We start from the raw sequence: 19,242 nt of genomic DNA, 5'->3' as shown, positions 1-19,242 counted from the left end.
GGCTACACACAAAGCCAACCATTGTTGTGTTCGATGGAAATTTTTATTGTAGTTTATCTTATGAATGAGACAGCATTTTACTATGGAGTCAAAGCTGACCACAAACTCACAGTCCTACTGTGTCAACCTCCCTAGTGCTGAGATTACTGGGGCCAGTGTCATTTATTTCGGGTGAAACAACTACCCAATGACAGATCAAAAGATACAGAGTCCATGTAAATAACAGAAAAGTCTTGTATATGAGATGGGTAATCTTGGTTGTCAGTTTGACACACTTGGGAAAAGGGAACCACAATGAAAACTTGCCTCCATCAGACTAGCCTGTGGGCAAGTCTGTAGGCAATTTTCTTAATTGCTAGTTTAATATAGAAATTCCTAGCCCACTGTGGGTGGCACAGTCCCTAGGCAGATGGACCTGGGCTGTATAAGAAAAGTAGCTAGACATGAGTCTGGGCAAAACCAGTAAACAGCGTTTCTGCCTGAAGCACCTGCCTTGAGTTCCTGCCCTGGCTTTCCTCAATGACAGACAATAAACTTTGAGATGAAATAATCCCTGTCTTCTCCAAGTTGTTTTTGGTCATGGTGTTTATCACAGCATCAGAAAGCAAACCAGGACAGTGTGCCATCAAGTCAGAGCTTCTAGTAGCAGCTGCTGGGAGACCCAACTGCTAAGACATTTTCCCAGTAAAGTTCTTTTTACCTGGGCATGTGGCACTAATCTGTAATCCCAGTACACAGATGGCTGAGGCAGGAAGATCAGAAGTTCAAGCCCAACCTGGGCAACATGGCAAGAAACTTGCTCAAAAGATGAGAGGCAATGAGAGAGGCAGCAGGGGAAGATACAGGACAAGAGTCCTTCATTCTGTCTCCTGACACAGATGCTAATTTGATGCATTGCTACAGGCAGAGATGGAGCAGGGTAAGAATTTTGAGCAATGCTTGACTCTAACTCTAAACACAGCTTTATACAATTGGCCATAGACCTGTAGGATTTAATCAATGAATATGTTTAATGTGGTAACGCTTCTGATGGGGTAGGTCATTCACAGTTGAATTAAGAAAGTGATTAAGAAAATATGAGCATCCATAGAGTTCTCTCACACCAACATTTCTTTCTTTATTTTAATTTTTATTTATTTGTTTATTTATTTTTAAATCGTTTTAGTTATTTACATTCCAAATGTTGCACCCCTTCCTGGTCCCCCTTCCAAGAGTTCTTCACCCCATCCCCACTCCCCTTTGCTTCTGAGACAGTGCTCGCCCCACACCCACCTACCCATCCCTCTCATTCATCCACCCATCCATCCACCCCTACTTCCTGTCTGCAAGCACAACATAGCATCAGTAATAGTGTCGGGATTGGTGCCCGCCCATGGGATGGATCCCAAGTTGGGCCAGTCACTGGATGGCCTTTCCTTCAGTTGCTGCTCCATTTTCTTCTCTGCATTTCTTTTAGACAGGAACAATTCTAGGTCAAAATTTTTGAAGGTTGGTTGGTGGATGGGGTCGCAGGAACATTTCAAAGCACACGTCATGTAACACAGAATCTTCTCTCTTTAAGTACGCATTTCCCATATAGCATGTGTGTTTTGGTGACCACAGGCTCAAGTGCTAAACAACAACAAACCTCCAGTTAGATTTCATCATTCTTAGTCAACTCTGAGACAGTGTTAACTAATGTGATCTTGTCATCTCTCCGAGCTACACCTTGATATGACTTGATAAATGTCATACTGGTGAGCAAGGTGAAGCAACCACACTATATTTAACCTGACAGATGTAAGGAGCTGTCAGGCTGGGGACTTGAAGGAAGGCAATCCATTAGTCACTGCCTCTCTGAGTACTTAGGGATCTTACAGGTCTCTGGAGACTGCAACATCAGAAAGAAAAACCTGAGTCCAGGGCACTTTTATCCATACCATCAAATAGATTCAGGCTTTCAGTTTGCCTTAACTGTTATTAATTTCTATTATTGCCTATTGGAACTAAACCAGAGGAAACACGCACCTACCTTATGCCCAAGCGCTGCTTGTTAAATAAAAGCACACTAACAAATTCAGGGGGTTATTTTTCAATCAAGCTGACGTCACCATTTCCAACCTACTGAGTGATCGATCATTGATTCTGAGAAGTGAGAGATAACTCGGGAAAATGTCTAAGATCAAAGGTACATTTGATTCTATAAGATAGGTTCATTTTTTTTTTTTTTTACACAGATAATGAAGGAGATGCCCTTTGTAAGGCTGGGTGCCTGGTCTCTGAGCACGGAGCAGACATCCTCTATTAAATGTGCTCCTGTCATTCATGCAGAGGGCCTGGGGAGACAGAGGGCATGAAGGTACCTGTTTCAGGATATTACAGCAGGTACACTTCACTTCCTTGCACCTTCAAGCCAGACTGCTCTCTGCAAGAAGTTAATTTTCCCTTGGAAGCTGAACGAAAAGCTCAGTGAGAAAAAAAAACTGCCTACTGCTGCTATCTTTTTGAATTCCAAATCGTAATGAAAGGCTAGCGGCTATCAGAGATCTCCACCTGCCTTATCTATATTAAAAGTAAAAACTACAAGTTAGGAAACCTATAAAGAAGAAGCTGGGGTGGCACACCTATCTGGAGTCTGAACATTCCGGAGTACGAGGTGGAAGATTGTGAGTTTTTGGCCAGCCTGGGATACAGGGTAGGACCCACTCTTGAAAGAAATAAACAAAGAAAGAAAGAAAGAAAGAAAGAAAGAAAGAAAGAAAGAAAGAAAGAAAGAAAAGAAAAGAACACAAAGAAAGAGGGAAAGAGGGAGAGAGGGAGGGAGAGGGGGAAGGGAGGAGGAAGGGGAGGGGAGGGGGAGAGGGAGGGGGAGGGGAAGGGGGAGGGGGAGGGAGAGGGGGAGAGGGAGAGGGAGAGGGAGGGGGAGAGGAAAAAGAGGAAAGAGAGACTAGAGAGGAAAAGAAAATTAAAAGATACGTCAGATAGGCTGGACATGTAGCTTAGAAGCAGAGTACCCTCCCAGCACCCATGAAGCCCTGAATCTGGTCCCAGCATGGCAAGAAGAAAATGAAAAAGGAAGGAGGGTATTGTACTCATGTGTTACTGCTAGGAAATGCTGCATACATTTTTTTCCTCTGCATCTCTCAGAGTCATTGGCCTCCGTTACACTTGGGTAACTCTTAGTCATGGCTCACGGTTAAATGACCAGTAGATATTTTTCTAGACAGGTTTTCTGCTTTGTCATAAGCACAATGGGTTGTTCTTGCTGCCACATTAAATGTTCACTCAAGTGTAAAAATTAGCAACGCCCAAATACTTAACTCTAAGCTGAGCTGGAAAAAAAAAAAAAAAGCAAGAAAGAAATGTGCTTAGAGGCAAGTTACAGGACAATCTAGGCAGGCTGCCCCTCACCAGGAACTTTCCAGAAGATTGGCTCAGTATAAAGGGAAGGCTTCAGGGTCCCAGACATTTCTTCAAAGAGACTGAGCACACTGGAGATGTTTCTGCATGCTGCCTTGACTGTAGTTACATATACGTCTAACAGCTGCCCTGAAACTGAATCTGTAGATGAAGACACAAATAAACACACATCTGTCTTATTTCATTCATTAGGGAAATACTTATACAATCCCATCCAAACAGAAGCTCTTTTTTTTTAATCAGATGAACATTCCCCCTTTTAAGAAACAGATAGGAAAGCTTCCTACACAGCCAGGTGTCCTGTGACACCGGGTAACAGTGTTCCATCTGAAGCTACCAACAGTCACCAAGTTGCCCAGGGAAACGCAGTGATGAGTTTTCTGACACACTGTCTTTCCTGACAAGGCCCCAGGCTCACTGTTTTCTGTAATCCTCTGGAAGGTACAACCAGAATCCTCCTGACCACTTCAGCTGTGTCTGTCTCTTGTAGGTCCCCAGGTGGCTACTTGCATTTATCTCAACATCTTTAGCTGAAATTGTTGACTCGGTTTAGTTGAAAACCGGAGAATGGGTATAGAGTGAAAGTCTATTATGATGGGTAGCACTTTACCCACACCTCAAAACCCTGGCTCCACCCTGCCTCAGTTCCTAGTTCCCAGAAATCAATATTAGATAAGTTTCTGCCCTACCACATTGCAGTAGAAAGACACTGGTGTCCCATATGCAGCCTTTTTTCTTGGTGATATATTACTGTTGATGCCAACGACAATGAGTTATCTCCAATATTGAATGGCTTCTTTCTACGTACTAGTCATTAACTAAACACATTCCATATGTTATCTGATTGAATCCTCCCCACAACCCAGAGTGTAGTATTGTTATTAAAGGGAGGCACACACAGACTTAGGAACTTAAGTTCCTGACTAGCGACCACTAGAATTTTAACCCAGAGTCTATAGAGAACTGTTTTTCACCTTCATGATGCTGTGACCCTTAACCCAGTTCCCCATGTTGTGCTGACTGCAACCATAAAATTACTTTTGTTGCTACTTCATAACTGTAATGGTGCTGCTGTCATGATCGTAGTACAAATATCTGTGTTTTCCAATGGTCTCAGGTGACTTCTGTGGAAGGATCATTTGATCCCCAAAGGGGACATGGCCCACAGGTGAGAGAGAATCACTGCCATACAGCACCTCCTTTGACAACTTTGACACATTTCTCAGAGAACTAAACAAATAACGAGACAACTATAAAATGTCATTCTTAAGATGCCCCTGACCACCATGGAAGCTCTCAGAGTTTTCAGGATGCCAATCTGAATGACTCCACACTAACACCTACAAAGGTGTTAGAGATTCAGTTCCATTTCCAGAGACCAAGAAGGACCATCCCAAAGACCCACCTGGACACGTACGTGACATTGGACAGAAATGAATGAATTCATATTATGCTTGAAACTCCAGCTGGAAAAAAAAAAAAAGACAACAACCCATCCTTCATGTCTCTCCAAGGGAAAAATCTACATTGAAATCTCAAACTCAGCTAATAATTGTAGCAAGTGAACAGGAAACAGAATGTAAGTTTCTGAGTCATGCCTAACCCACCTGAGGAACAAGAAGTCTGAAATGGCAGATGTGTCTTACTCTCAGACAAGCAGCCATACAAAGGGGCAACTCTCCAGAGTTTGACTGGAACTTGCTTGTTGTGGCAAGGCTCTGTCCTTCCTTCCAGTCTGCCTTACAGGACAGGGCCTTGGTTGGTGATTCCTCAGAACACACCCTACTTTGAATGGTTAATCACGTTTCAGTATCAGCTTTGTGTTACTACAAAAATACCTCAGGAAATCAGCTTATGAAAATAAACGGTTTACTCACTCCAGAGTCCTTGCTTTAAGTTTAAGATTAGGCAGCCCACTGTTGTGAACGTCGGGTAAGGACAAGGAGTGACGTAACAGGAAAAGGAGACCAACTAAACTACTCACATCTTCAGGGAGAAACAGAAGTAGACAGGTGAATTAAAGGAGAGGGAGGGAAGGAGGAAAGGGAGAGAGAGAGAGAGAGAGAGAGAGAGAACCATGAATCCCACAATGTCTTTGAAGAATAAAAGAACACCCAGGGATGAATGAGAGAAAGACTCCTCCCCCCATTTCTATTTTTAAAAGCAAGAAGAAATGTTTAAAAGGCAGAGAGAATCATTCCTAAAAGACACAAGTGTATTGAAAGTCTGTTTGGTAACTCTGAAAAGTATTTTCAAAGTGATTTCATATGTCTAGTTTCCATCAGCATCCTGGGATTCAGCTAGGACCTGTTCCAAGTTCTCTCCCAAGCAAATGCACTGTGGGTCAGAGGGATCATATGACCTGAGAGCCAAGTCCTATGACTTGCATCTCAATACTTCTCCATTCTCTGTAGCATCTATGTATTGATGGCAATAGCACAGTGGGGAAGGCATGATCTTTAATTCCAGCCCTGCATCCAGCTGCCACAGACTAGGCAAGCACATCACTTTAGGAGACTTACACCTAGTATGAAACCACTCTCATGGATGCCCTTTGTTGCAGTGATTTGCATATGTTCTAAAACCAACAGTGATGCCTGAAATGGCAAGTAGTACCAAAAATCTATAAATAGTGTATTTTTTCACAGATAAAGGTTAATGTATATATGAAATAATACTAAAACCAGAACTGTTATATGATCCAGATATAACACTCAGATACATGCCCTAAAGAAACTTAAGTCAGCACACATAGAAATACTTGCACATCCATGTGCCTTGCATTACTATTCAAAATAACCAGCATATGGAACTAGCCCAGTGCTCATCAACAGGGGCGTGGATAGAGAAAATGTGGCACATACGTTCAAAGGAAATTTTTCCACTCATGAAAGAAATGAAATCATAACATTTCCAGGAACATGCATGCAACTGGAAATCACCTTGTTTCTCAAAATAAGCCACCCAGAAAGAATAATAGCCCCTTTTCTCTTATACATAGAACCTACATTCAAAATTAAATGTGTATGTGTATACGTTTATTTTTATAAATCAGGTAAGCACAGTAAGTGAAACAAGGAATGATACAATAGAACAGTCCGAAGGATACACAGAACAGACATGTGAATATGCACACATGATCTCCCCACACACTCACATGTTTGCTGTTCTAAAGGAGCACTTTATGGCTTGTCTTTGACATTTCTAAATTGTCAACATTGCTTTTGTCCTTTGGGGCAATCATTAAGTAAGTTCAGGAAGTTACTTAAACTCGGTTTACTTGTTGTGAATAAGAACTGTCATACCCCGACAGTTGTCCTGCGAGGTGACTGGCAGGTGACATGCACAGTATAGTTATGAACATAGGACGTCAGGAGATTCTCCACATCACCCAGAATGGCCCGCATTTAAACTTACAAGTTGTCTCTTTAGAGTTTTACATTCAGTATCTTCAGATCACAGCCGTCATGAGGAAATGAAAGAAAGCACAGAACTCAAGTCTGCAAGAAAAGAGGACTTGTACTATTGTCATTATACAATAACCAACAGCCATCCATAGCCACAATGGCTCCATGAAAGCAGTCATCATTCTCCCAGGCTTAGATTGGAAAGTGGTTTTTTTCCACAGTGAGAAATCAGGCAAGGAGCCTTTGGGACACTCACCTAAACTAAGTAGTAGCTGACTTTGAACACTCATTACCTGTTAGTGTTCTGTTAGACCATAAGCTGAGAAATGGAGTAAAGCCAATCCTGATGAGACGCCTCCTTCCTTGAAGCCTCTTTCCTTGCTTTCCCACGCCCTGGGAAGGAGCCTAGTTATAGCCAAATCTCATACTTTTTGAGCCCTGGTGAAATAGGTGGTCCCAGGGGCCATATTCATAGCCTCAAGAGGCACAAAAGAGGCCAACAGACCTAGGCCAGCACCCTTTATTCTCTGCCCCGGACTTTGTGTTCACCTAATCCATCAGCAGCCTGAGTGTGCCACACTCAGCATTACTAGGTGACTTCGGCTGGATGTAGTCTAGCCTGTTCACACCACAACAGGTCACCCACACTGGAAAAATCGCATAGGACTGGAGAGGGAGCTTCCATAACCATTGGCTCTGCCCATGGCACGTCTGCAATACAATGTGGGAGAATGAACATGTCTCTTGTTACTAGTTTCTCCTCCGTGGTGAAGCAGAAGTGACAATAAGAATAAAAATTCACAGGTCTTAGTGATTTAGCTAGAATGACCTGTCATTCATCTCAGTTTGCCCAACAGTATTGGCATGTGCCATTACTCTTGTATCATTAGTTATATGTTCCCCTCCCCAACCCTTCCACTGGCTTAGAAAATGGGTAGTGAGGTTGCCTTATGCTGAGTGTTCAGGAAATGACCCTGTCCTGCTTTTTTGCTCTAGACATTTACTGGTTGAGCTATCCTCAAATCACCCCACAGAGCCTCTTGGAGAAAATCCTCGACCCACTTTTACAAGCACGCTCTTGTGATGTTTCATGTCTGTTCCTTAACCCCTTCGTTAGAAATGTGTCTGAAGAACTCCGGCTTAGTTGGTCACTTCATTGCTTCACATGGTGGCTGATTTCTTTAGCCCTGGCAAAGAAGGAATTAATGTGCAAATATATAAAGTCTGTGAAATTGAAATTTTTTTCCCTTCTGAAGGCTTTAAAAGTATGTATCATGGGATGCTTGGTTAAATGTTTTAAATATTTTATAGTTAACACAATTTTGTCTTTTCATCTAAATCAGGGTCATTATAAAAGAATATTTTCAATTGTGGTCTCCTGGGCTTTTATAATTGTTGGTGTCCCCATTGACAATATCCCAGGAAGGCCAGGAGGGGCTGCAAGGTGAACTTAGATTTTTAAATGTTCTGATGGCAGACAGGGCTCAGAAGGAGACGGTGCTTGCCACCAACCTGCCACTGAGCTGGATGACCTGAGCTGAATTCCTCTGAATTCTGCTTTTCTTCTACCTTCTCCTTAGTTGCCAACTCGCATCTATTAAACTATTCTTCATTGGCAGTTTCCTAGTCTCCACCCCTTTAAAATTCCATTATACACAACTGCAAATAACAAGACATTTCAAAGGAAGATGGCAATCTCACTAAACCAGTGGTCCTAATTCTCCAAAAACAATCTAGAGTCAATGGGCTCCTGTCAGAGAGTGGGCCCAAGGTGAACAAGGCACATCTATCTGTATGTAATTCTAGCACTGGAGAAGCTAAGGCGGGTGGGGGGCATAAGTTTAAGGCTACCCTGAGTTACATGGTAAGACCTCATCTCTAAGAAGAGAAAAAACAAGTAAACCCAGCCTTCTTACAAAGAGTGCAGAGGAGGACTTTGTCCCAGAAAGTCTGCCTCATTTCTAGATCACCAATTATGTATATTCTGCATGAAAATTTGCTCCAAAGATTACATCTTTAAGAAACAAGGCATTATTAATTCACCAACTTTAGTCTGTGAATTAGAATACGTGAAAGTTTCTCTGCAGAATTAGTTACTTTTAGTAAAGTGTTGGTAGCATGGGTGGAGCCAACTATCTTCATTTTTATTCTCAGACTTGCCATTCTTATTTAATATTTTACTGAAAGTCTTAAGCAAGATATTTTGGCAAGAAAGAAAATCTTGGAAGACATCCAAATGGAAAAAGGGAGAGTAAAAAGTTATTTGTTCAAATGTGACATGATTCTATATATAGAACATCTAGAAGAATCCATTCCAAACTATGAGAACTAGCAAGCTTTCTGGGTACAACATCAATGCACAAAAAGCTATGGTTTTTTTATGCAGCAGCAATGAAAAATTCAAAAAGAGAACAATTCCATTTATAATAACATCCAAAAGAATTTTAAAAATCTAGAAATAAACTTAGCCAATTAAGTCAACGACAGCTTTGCACTGAAAACTACAAACATTACTAAAAGCAACAAAGGAACCAACTAACATTGTAAAAATGACAATACCACCAAAGAATTCTATGCTATATGAGGAATGCAAATCCCACCAAACTTCCAGTGGCCTGTTTTGCAAAAATGGAAAATCAGATGATACAGAAGATCCTTACAGAAATATGAATGACCCCGAATATCCAAAACAACTCTGAAAAGAATAAAATAAACTTAGAAGGTACACTTTCTGGATTCAAAACTTACTACAAAGCCTACAATAGTACACACGGGTATAGCTCAGCAGCGGAACATTTACCTAATGGATGTGGGATCCTGAGGTCAGTCGTCAGCACCACACAACCAGGGACATGTTTCTGAAAAGGACTATGCTACCAACATGCAGATATCCATATAAATCGATAACATAGAATTAATAGTATATGCATAAACCAAGCTATCTATAGCCAATTTCTTTTGCCAAGGATATCAAAGTCATTTAAGAGGGAAGGAATCGCCTCTTTCACTGATAGTTCCTTGAAAACACTGTCTAATCTAATGTAAAAGAATAGAGTTGAACACCTACCTCATTCATAATAAAAAACAACTTAGAGGTCAGTTAAATATACATATGATAGGAGAAAACAAGGCTATTTATGGATATTTATGATTTGGTTCTTAGATTTGACACCAAATGCAAAAAAGAAAGAAAAGAAACAGAGATACATTGAACTTCAGTTTAGATGCTTTGCTTTGTGTACCAAATGGATCTTATCATGAAAGAAAAGAAGAGGGCTGGAATGGCCCCGCAGTTATCTTAGGGTTTCTATGGCTGCAAGGAAACACCATGACCAAAAAAAAAAAAAGTCAAAGGGAAAAGGGTTTATTTGGCTTACAGTTCCACATTGTAGTCCATCACTGAAGGAAGTCAGGACAGATATTCAAACACAGAAACCTGGAGGCAGGAACTGATGCAGAGGTCATGGAGGGGTGCTGTTCGCTGGCTTGCTCCTCATGGCTTGCTCAGCCTGCCTTCGTATACAATCCAGGGCTAACAGCCAAGGGATGGCACCACCCACAGTGGGCTGCACCCTCCTCCATCAATCACTACTTAAGAAGATGCCTTACAGCTGGATCTTATGGACACATTTTCCAAATTGAGGTTCCCTCCTTTCAGATGACTCTAGCTTGTGTCAAGTTGACACAAGACTTAGCCAGCCCAGCAGGTAAAAGCGCTTGCTGCCAAGTCTGACGACCTAAGATCAAGCCCCAGGGCCCACTGACTGGCCCCACAAGTTGCACTCACACCATAACACATGTTCCTGCACACCTCCACACAAAATGAATAAATGTGATTTTTTTTTAAAAGAATGAAAATAAGGTGTGATCTGTAAAATTTAAAGAATGTCTTCACAAATCATCATGGGATAAGGAAATAGCATCCGGAATTTATGAACAATTACAGAAGGAGAACAAAAAAAAAAAAAAGAAAGAAAGAAAGTCCAAATAAAAAAATGGCTGAAGCCCTAAAGATGTGATTCAGTGGCCCAGAACTTGCCTACCATGTGTAAGACCTTGGGTTCTACTCTGAGTACAGTAAATCAATCAAATCAAATCAATCAATCAATCAATCAATGGCAAAGAGTTTGAACTGGTTTATAATCCCAGCACTTAAGAGGCGAATTCAGGGGGCTGGAGAGATGGCTCAGTGGTTAAGGGCACTGACTGCTCTTCCAGAGGTCCTGAGTTCAATTCCCAGCAACCACATGGTGGCTCACAACCATCTGCAATGCAATCTGATGCCCTTTTCTGGTGTGTCTGAAGACAGCTATACATATACATTAAATAAATAAATAAATAAATAAATAAATCTTTAAAAAAAAAAAAAAAAAGGGGAATTTGGGAAGATTGTGAGCTCAAGGCCAGCCTAATCTACATAGTGCAAACCTGGGAAGGAGGAAGAACAAGGGGGGGGAAACGAATGAACTTAAGTTTCTAAAGTCGTACAGATGACTTACACGATCATAAAAAGGACCTTTTGTATTATTGGTTATAAGTGAGGATGCTCCTGACTTCCTGATCTTCCTGCCTCCACCTTCCAAGTGCTGGGATTACAGACGTGTTCCATCTATCAGTTTTATGTTGCATTGAAGATTGAAGCTGGGGCTTCATGCTCACTAGGCAAGCTTCTTTTTTTAATTAATTTACAGTTCAGTCGTTATCCCCCTCCCCATCTGCCCTCCGACAGTTTCTCATCCCATTCCTCCTCCCTTGTCTCCAAGACGTCCAATCCCCACCCCTGCAAGCTTTTTTTTATTCTTTAATCTTTTTTTTACAGTCCAGACTTTATCCCTATTCCAGTCCACCCTCCAACTGTTCCACATCCCCCACCTCCTCCCCTGCCCACCCCATCCTCCAAGAGGATGTCCCCCCACCCCACCAGGCCTCCCCACACCCTAGGGCCCCAAGTCTCACTATGTAGCCCAGTTTGGCCTTGAACTCTTGATCTTCCCGCCTCACTCTCCCAAGAGCAGGGATTATATTCACGTGCCACCATGCCCATTCTTCAGACAGAAAATTTCTTATTGGAGTGCAATTTCCTTCCAACAGAAAACTTTGTAGTTCGATTTATCTAGTAAGTATTTCTCAGAACTAGGTTATCCCAATCTAAGGAAGAAGCAAACGTCCGTCCAACCCCAAGTGTTCCTGACATCAATGGAAAGTTCTTACATCTCCTGGAACCCTGTGCGGTATGTTTATGGCTGGAACACTCCTGAATTCCTGGCACCCAGGAGTCTGAGGCAGGAGAATCTGGAGTTCAGAGACAGCTTAGGCCTCAAGAAAGACCATTTCTAAAAACATAAAATAACAATAACAGCATAAAACACTTTAATAAGAGGTAGGGCAAAATACTAACTGGGGTTGCCTCAAGAAATAACCCCACAGGCTGGGAAAGGGCCTTACCACTTAAGAGCATTTAGTGTTCTTACAAAACACCTGGGTTCAAGTGCCAGCACTCACATGTAATCACAACCACCTGTAATCTAGTTCATATACACGTGGTGCGCATGCATGCCTGCTTGCAAAACACTCATACAGGAAAATGAAACTAAAACCAAAAAAATGGCTCCAAGTTTAGTTGGCACTTCATGAACATTTTAGTAAGGCAAAACGTAATTTGATAAGTTGGGATTTAAAATTTTTAATATGCAGCTAAAAGGGAGAATGATGTCACTTAGTCCCATCCTGACACAAGATGCAGCATAAACAATACTAACAAAAATGGTTCGTCTGCCCATCATGGCGGAGCACGTCTATAATCCTAGCACTGAGGAAATGAAGGGAAGAAGGGAGTTCAAGGCTACCCTCTGCTACACAGCAAGCTTGAGGCCAGGCTGGGCTGCAGGGAAAGCTATCAGCCCTGCATTTGCCACGCGGCCTACACTGCACTGGACAGCTTTCCACTTCGCCCTCAAAATAATCCTTTGAGGTCTGTAGTCCGGGTGGTTTCTCACTGTACGAGACGAAATCAAAAGCCCAAAAAGGCTGAATGACTTGTTCAAAGCTTGAGCGGACAGTTGGGGTTTGGCTTTGAACTAATCTCATCACACAAGATCCCAGGGTCTCAACAACCACACAGACTCCGTTCTCATTTTGCCTTCATGGCTATGCCTTAGCGTGACAGCTCTGTGTCACAGCTGTGGGGAATCTTAAACCAGGCAGCTTAAAAACATAGTACTCGGCCTGAATAATTTTTGCTAGAATCAGACTCTTGTTAATAAAAGAATATTCTTAATATTCTTTTGAGAGTATTCCTATTTGGGATTATTTATATTAGACACAGTTTGCTTGCCACAATATCCCACTTTCTGTCTAGCCTTCTTCTGTCAGTATAGATCTTGAAAGGCAGGCACGTTTGTGTCTCCTAAGTGGGTGAAATATCATAACTCACATATTGAAGCCAGGGACTGTGGCACAGATTAGTGTTCTTCAAAGACATCATCCGTGCCAATTTGACAGTAGGATAATAAAAGCTATCTCTGGGTAAATGTTGAATTGAGTGTCCTATGTGTTAAAAAAAAAAAAAAGTCTTCTTTCACAGAACTGTTACAAAGAATTGAAGGTGAAAAGTATTCATGGGTAGCAGTTCTTTTTACAAAATAACCAACAGAACCTTATAGAGCCCAACTCTGGTCAATTTAAGTCATCTGAGTAAACACTCATTAAAATGTTGTCAGAGCCCCTCCAGTGCCAGCATGCACCATTGAATCAGGGAACATGGGTACCACCTACTATGAAGGTTCGCTTCCATCTTCCTTCCTTTCTCTATAGTGTTATAGTTCAAACCTAGGCCCTAACATAGCTAGGCAAGCACTGCCCCACTGACCTGTACCTCCAGACCTCCTTTTACTTTTTTTTTTTTTTTTTTTTTGTGTCTCACTTAAAATTGCTCAGACTGGTCTTGAACCTAACCTGAAGCCCAGGTAGGCATTGAACTTGTAATCTTCTTGCCGGGAACTCCTGAGTAGCTAGATTCCAGGCCAAGCCTACCAGGCCTGGCGATGTCTAACTTTTAAGTTTTGTTCTTTTTACATGTGTGTGTGTGTGTGTGTGTGTGTGTGTACGTACATGTATGCACATGTGCCATGGCACATAGGGAAATCAAGTGAGAACTTGTAGGATCAGCTCACTCCGACCATGTGACTTCCAGGGGCTGAGCTCAGGTTACCTGGCTTCATCAGCCCACGATTACCATTTAGAAAACAGTAATGAAGATGCATTTCTAAAAGTTCCTAGAAACTCCATGGAGGACTGAGATGAAGTTCAGTGGTACAGTTCTGGCCCAGGATACTCACATCCTTGACATGTCTACAAATGTTGTTTACTTGCTGATTTTTTTTTTTTTTTTTTTTTTTTTTTTTTTTTTTTTTGCCTTTTTGGGTTACTTTGGTTTGAGAGAGGGTCTCAGGTACCCCAGGCTGGCCTCAAACTCACTAAGTCATCAGTTCTATCCTTGAATTCCTAATATTCCTGCCTCATCTCCTGAGCACTGGGATTACAGAGGTGCACTACCACACCTAACTCTTCTTTATTTAAACTAAAGAAAAAAATAGAGAGGAAAGCCATTTCGTCAATGCAGAGTTTATTTATATAGAAATAAATCCTGGAGTTGTCTCATTTTGACATCATCTAGAATTAGAAATTAGCCTTCCCTCACCGGGGTAACGAAAACACTGTTAGACAAAGGAGTCTAACAGGAGTGAAACAGCAAACACAGCTGGAAGTCTCCAGGATCCAGAGGCACCAATAATAATATTTTGCTTCCATGGGATAACTCTCAGCCAAGAAGCTTAACGCTGATGATAGTTAGAGACACTAATGCCCTTGATGTGCACACAGTAGGGCTTTGGGTGGTAAAAGCTGATAGTGGTTTGGACAGGAGAGCTACAGAAGGAGCAGTGGTCCAGATAAGCGACACCTTACACTTGTCTCCTTCATTCCTTTCCAGGCACCCATGCAGTGGTGCACAACAGTGTAGCAGACCAGACCCTCATCCCTAAAGGAAATGTCATCCTAGACAACAAAAGTCCCAGCGTAACTGATAGGAATAATCCCCAGTAAGGTAGGTGTATTAATCCATTCTTCACTACAATGACAAAATACCTGAGGAAGGTTACTTACAAAGAAAACAGGTTTGTTTAGCTCATAATTTGGGAACCCAAAAGTGAAAACAACATGATACAGGCTCTGGCAAGGGTTCCCCCTTGGGCTACATAATAAGAATGAGCATGTCAGGCCAGCAGGATGGCTTAGCAGATAAAGATTCCCCAAAGATCTCAAGACCTGTAAGACCTGTGTTCAAAGGTAAAGGGAGAGAGCAGACTCTACAGAGTTGCTATGATACACACACACTCAATAATAATAATAATAATAATAATAATAATAATAATAATAATAATAATTACAGCACAAACACACATTTTTTAAAGGATATTCATGTATCTATGTGGTCTCTTTCTTTTTCCTTCCAGGGCTAACAGGATTTGATCCCAGATCGCTACCCTCATTACATGATCTAATTTCATGATCTCTGACAGGTGCCGTTTCTAATACGGTAGTGAATGAAGTTTCTGACCTTGTCCTACCCTTCCCATGAGCCCTTGGGTGTGGACAATCACATTGAAGAGGAGCATTAAGTGGCTACTCCCTGTCAATGAGGATTTGCTTGACTAGAACTCCAAGATTCGGAAGGTATGGCCACTAGACAGGACAATCACAATCAAAGGAATGAACCTAGCGGGGCAGAGAGGAACACATCTGACAAACAGGAAGTCTATACCCATTTGGACTTGACCACAAGACATGTCTCCCTAGGTCTTAATGCCATCATCAACCAAGCCCAGAAAAAAAAAAAAAAAAAAAAATGGCAGCGGTCAGGAAGGTCTCTCCTGGGAGACCCCAGGAAGCCTCTAGAGTTTTCACATTGGGGAAACTGGTGAGGCAGGGGGCTGGCTCTGCCTGTGAGACAAATATTGCAGAGACAGGGGATGTGACTCGCAAGCACAGGGTGAGTCAGCCGGAGGTGAGGGAGAGCCAGCCGGAACTCGGCCCACACTGGCTGGGCATGAGTGGGCGGCGGAGTGTGTTCGCTCACACCAAACCTCTCACCACAGCTGTCTGGGCTTCACCTTCCTCACTGTCCTTGGAGATGAGATTCCATGAGTAAAAAAAAACATTCAGAGAGCAAAAGAGGTGACTCAGCCATGTAATTGCGGAGGGCTGTATGCTTCTCTCCACACCGTTAGCCTTGCCAGGGCTTCTGAGACTTGTAGGTCTCTTGGCAGTGTGTTGAGGATGGTACGGTTTCCATCCAGAGTTGAATGACAGCACAGGCTGCGCTGGACAGTCTCATGGGATTTCCGATTTTACTTCCTGCTTAAAAGCAAGTTGATTTTTTCTTTTAAAACTAGCAGCTTCTACCTTCACACTCGACACCCCCCCCACACACACCATGGCTGAAGACATGCCTTCAGCATTAACAAGCCTCTTTGCCCTCGTACTTGGTTTTACAATAAGCTCGAGAGAAAAGGTCTTACTATTTATTTGTTTCTAACAGTGTCTATGACAGTGAATGAGTGTATGTTTCACGGATTTGTTTGTAACGGGAGTCACAGACAGACATTAAAGGAAATATGACAAACTAACAGAATCTTCTGACTGTGGTTAAAAGGAAAGGAAATGATTTGTAATCTGTCACCAGATTAGCTCAGTTGAGCACCGTGGGCTTTCCTCATGGTGGAAAACTAAACTATATACCCTTTAGGCTAAAGGATACATAAAGGATGTCTCAGTGGTAGCACGTTTACCTGGCTCACCCAAGACCCCGAGTTCAATCACCAGTACTAGAGTCGTGGAATATAACCGTATCCATACTCAGCCAATGTTGGGCCCCTCGTCTCTCCTCCCCATCCATGCGGGAGGTGCATGGAAGGCAGGGGCGTGGCCACCCAGCCCGAAGACCAACCTGCATGCACTTAGCCGGCCCAGGATCCTCGCACTCCAACCCGATGATGCCAAGGTGCTGGGGGACAGGGAGTAGACACGGGACTGGGTTCCAGGGATGGGAGGCAAAGGGGCCAGCGGAGGACAAGTGGCCCAGAAACCTGGATAGCCACTAGGGCGTTCCTTGGCCTGCATGCAGCAACCTAGGATGGCAAGGGATGCTGGTGAGATGCGCTGGGCACAAGACTGGCCTCCGCTCAAGCACGGTTGCTAGGCTGGGGTGGCAGTTTCACCAATCCAGGCGCCCGGTGTAGGAGGACAGTCGCCTGAGGCCTCTGCTTTTGCGATTAGTCTCTCCTTGTCCCATGACGCTCCTTGTTGGGCCCCATTTTGGGCCTGGTTTGGGCCTCAAGGACAAACCTGAGCCTGGCTCGAGTTTGAGACCTGTCTCAGTCCTGGAGTGACTCCACTGGACCTGTTTGGTCCTGCCACTGCTCAGCTGTTGCTGATGTAAAGCTTTGCCATTGGCTTTGTCAGTCATCCCATACCCTCCGTCATCCTTCCCCACCTCCTACATCACCTCCCCCCACCAAAACCCCTCCTCCCTATGCTCCAAGTTTATATAAACAAGAGGTTGTTACATTAAAGTTGAATTCCTGCCTCAGACAAGACTCCCTGCAGGTGTGTTTCTTTGGGCCAACAACACTCACCATCCCGCTCAGCCCCGGAGAGACCCAGCAGAACCACTCTCTCCTCTCTCCTGGACCTGCCAGCAAGGATCGGACAAGCCAATGTTAAGAAAATCCCAAAAGGTTAAAAAAAAAAAAAAAAAGTTGGAATTTAGATATGTGCACATACGTATTAGCGCATATATTACACGTATCGTTTTAAAATTTTGAATTTACATATATAATCAGGAGTCATCTCAATGAATGGTCGGTAGTCTGGAGCTCCTATTTTTGAGGTATAAGTATTGTTTGAGAAAAAGTGGGGTATCTGATAAAATGCTCATGTTATTTTGTTAACATCTAAAACTTAGATGTGGACTATATGTATAAATATATATGTATAAATATATAGAATTGCAAAACAGGAGATGCAACCACTTCTGTGAAAAGCTTACTAATATCATAAAATGATTATAATAATATCATAAACAGATTAATTCTATCTTCCAACAATTGATTACTTCAAATTGATTTCTCCAACTTTCCTGATTTTGGTCCATTTTAAAAAGTCCATTAAAAACAGTGTAGGTTCTAGTAAAGACTTTCATAATGAGCCTCTAATATGAAGTTTATACTGTGTTTAGTAGAAACCGAAGAATTTGTTGTGTAATTCCCTATACCATCATATGCCATTCACATTAAACAAAAAGTATCAGCCCTAAAATAAAGGGTCATATTTGCAGCTGACACCAGGAATCCCAGCACTTAGAAGACCCAATGTGGTTATCTTAGTGTCGACCTAGAGTAAACTGGGAAGAGTGTCTCACTGAGGGATAGCCTAGATCAGGCTGGTCTGTAGGCGTGGCGTGTCTCGGAAGTAAAGGGATTGTCTTAATTAAGATAATTAATGTAGGAAGATCCAGTCTATGGTAGGCAGCACCATCCCCTAGACAGGGAGCCCAGAGTGAAGAAATAGAGATGAGCTAAGCAAAACAGACAAGTGAGTGAGCATGCGTGTACACACACACACACACACACCTCTGCTCTGTACTGCGGGTATGATGTGACTTATCTGAAGCTCCTTCCTTGATTCCCCCCCCCCCCCCACAATGATGGGCTACAACCGGGACTGTAAACTGAAATAAACCCTCTCACACTCCTGAGTTAATGTTTTTGTCACCGCATCAGAAAGGAAACTAAAACACAGAGACAGGAGAATTGCTGAAAGTCCAAGGAGAGCCAGCGGTGTATAGTGAGTCTCGGACAAAACTGGCTGCAGCCAAATGAACCAGTGACTGAGGTGGGAGAAAGAGAACAACAACAGAAATAGAATTTATCTGGGTGTCATCAGAAATAAGTAAATAAAGATTAGGAATAGCCTGGCAAGAAAAAAATATATATTAGGACTAGGCTAGGGAAGTAGGTAGGTAGGTAGAAGTGCTCTCCAAGCATGAGAGCCCAAATTTGGATCCCACGGAAAAAGCTGCAAACGGCTGTGAGTACCTGTAATCCCAGTACCACAGGAGGATGGGGGAATCTCAGGAGTTCACTGGCCAGAGAGCCCAGCTGAAACAGCGAGCTGCCAGTTCTGTGAGTGACACTGTGTGAGGAGAGTAAGGTAGAGTGATAGAGGATGACACGGAGAACCCTGCTTTGGCCTTCAAATGTGTGCACGTGGGCATGCACACTTACATCCATACAATATACACACGGAGGGGGCGGGGTGCAATTTTTAAAAGAATTCTAATAAGTTAGCAAGGTGGTCCAGTGAGTAAACACTCTTG

The 19,242-nt window shown here is 42.7% G+C and overlaps 1 long non-coding RNA gene across 2 annotated transcripts; it reads right to left on the bottom strand.

Moving 5' to 3' along the window:
• Window positions 1-1,162: 1,162 nt before the first annotated feature.
• Window positions 1,163-17,561, bottom strand: LOC117724009 (uncharacterized). Of its 2 annotated transcripts, XR_013105143.1 has the most exons (5): window positions 17,501-17,561; window positions 16,813-16,993; window positions 4,805-4,865; window positions 3,391-3,540; window positions 1,163-1,611 (listed from the first exon to the last, which is right to left on the bottom strand). It is a non-coding gene; the product is annotated as an uncharacterized LOC117724009 (long non-coding RNA). The 2 variants fall into 2 exon arrangements; XR_013105142.1 differs by lacking the exons at window positions 16,813-16,993; window positions 17,501-17,561 and adding an exon at window positions 5,007-5,206.
• Window positions 17,562-19,242: the final 1,681 nt, after the last annotated feature.

This window comes from Arvicanthis niloticus, chromosome 19 (assembly GCF_011762505.2).
Source record: "Arvicanthis niloticus isolate mArvNil1 chromosome 19, mArvNil1.pat.X, whole genome shotgun sequence".
Lineage (NCBI taxonomy): Eukaryota > Metazoa > Chordata > Mammalia > Rodentia > Muridae > Arvicanthis > Arvicanthis niloticus.
The sequence above is the reverse complement of the archived record's forward strand: the minus strand, read 5'-3'. Positions and strand labels throughout refer to the sequence as shown.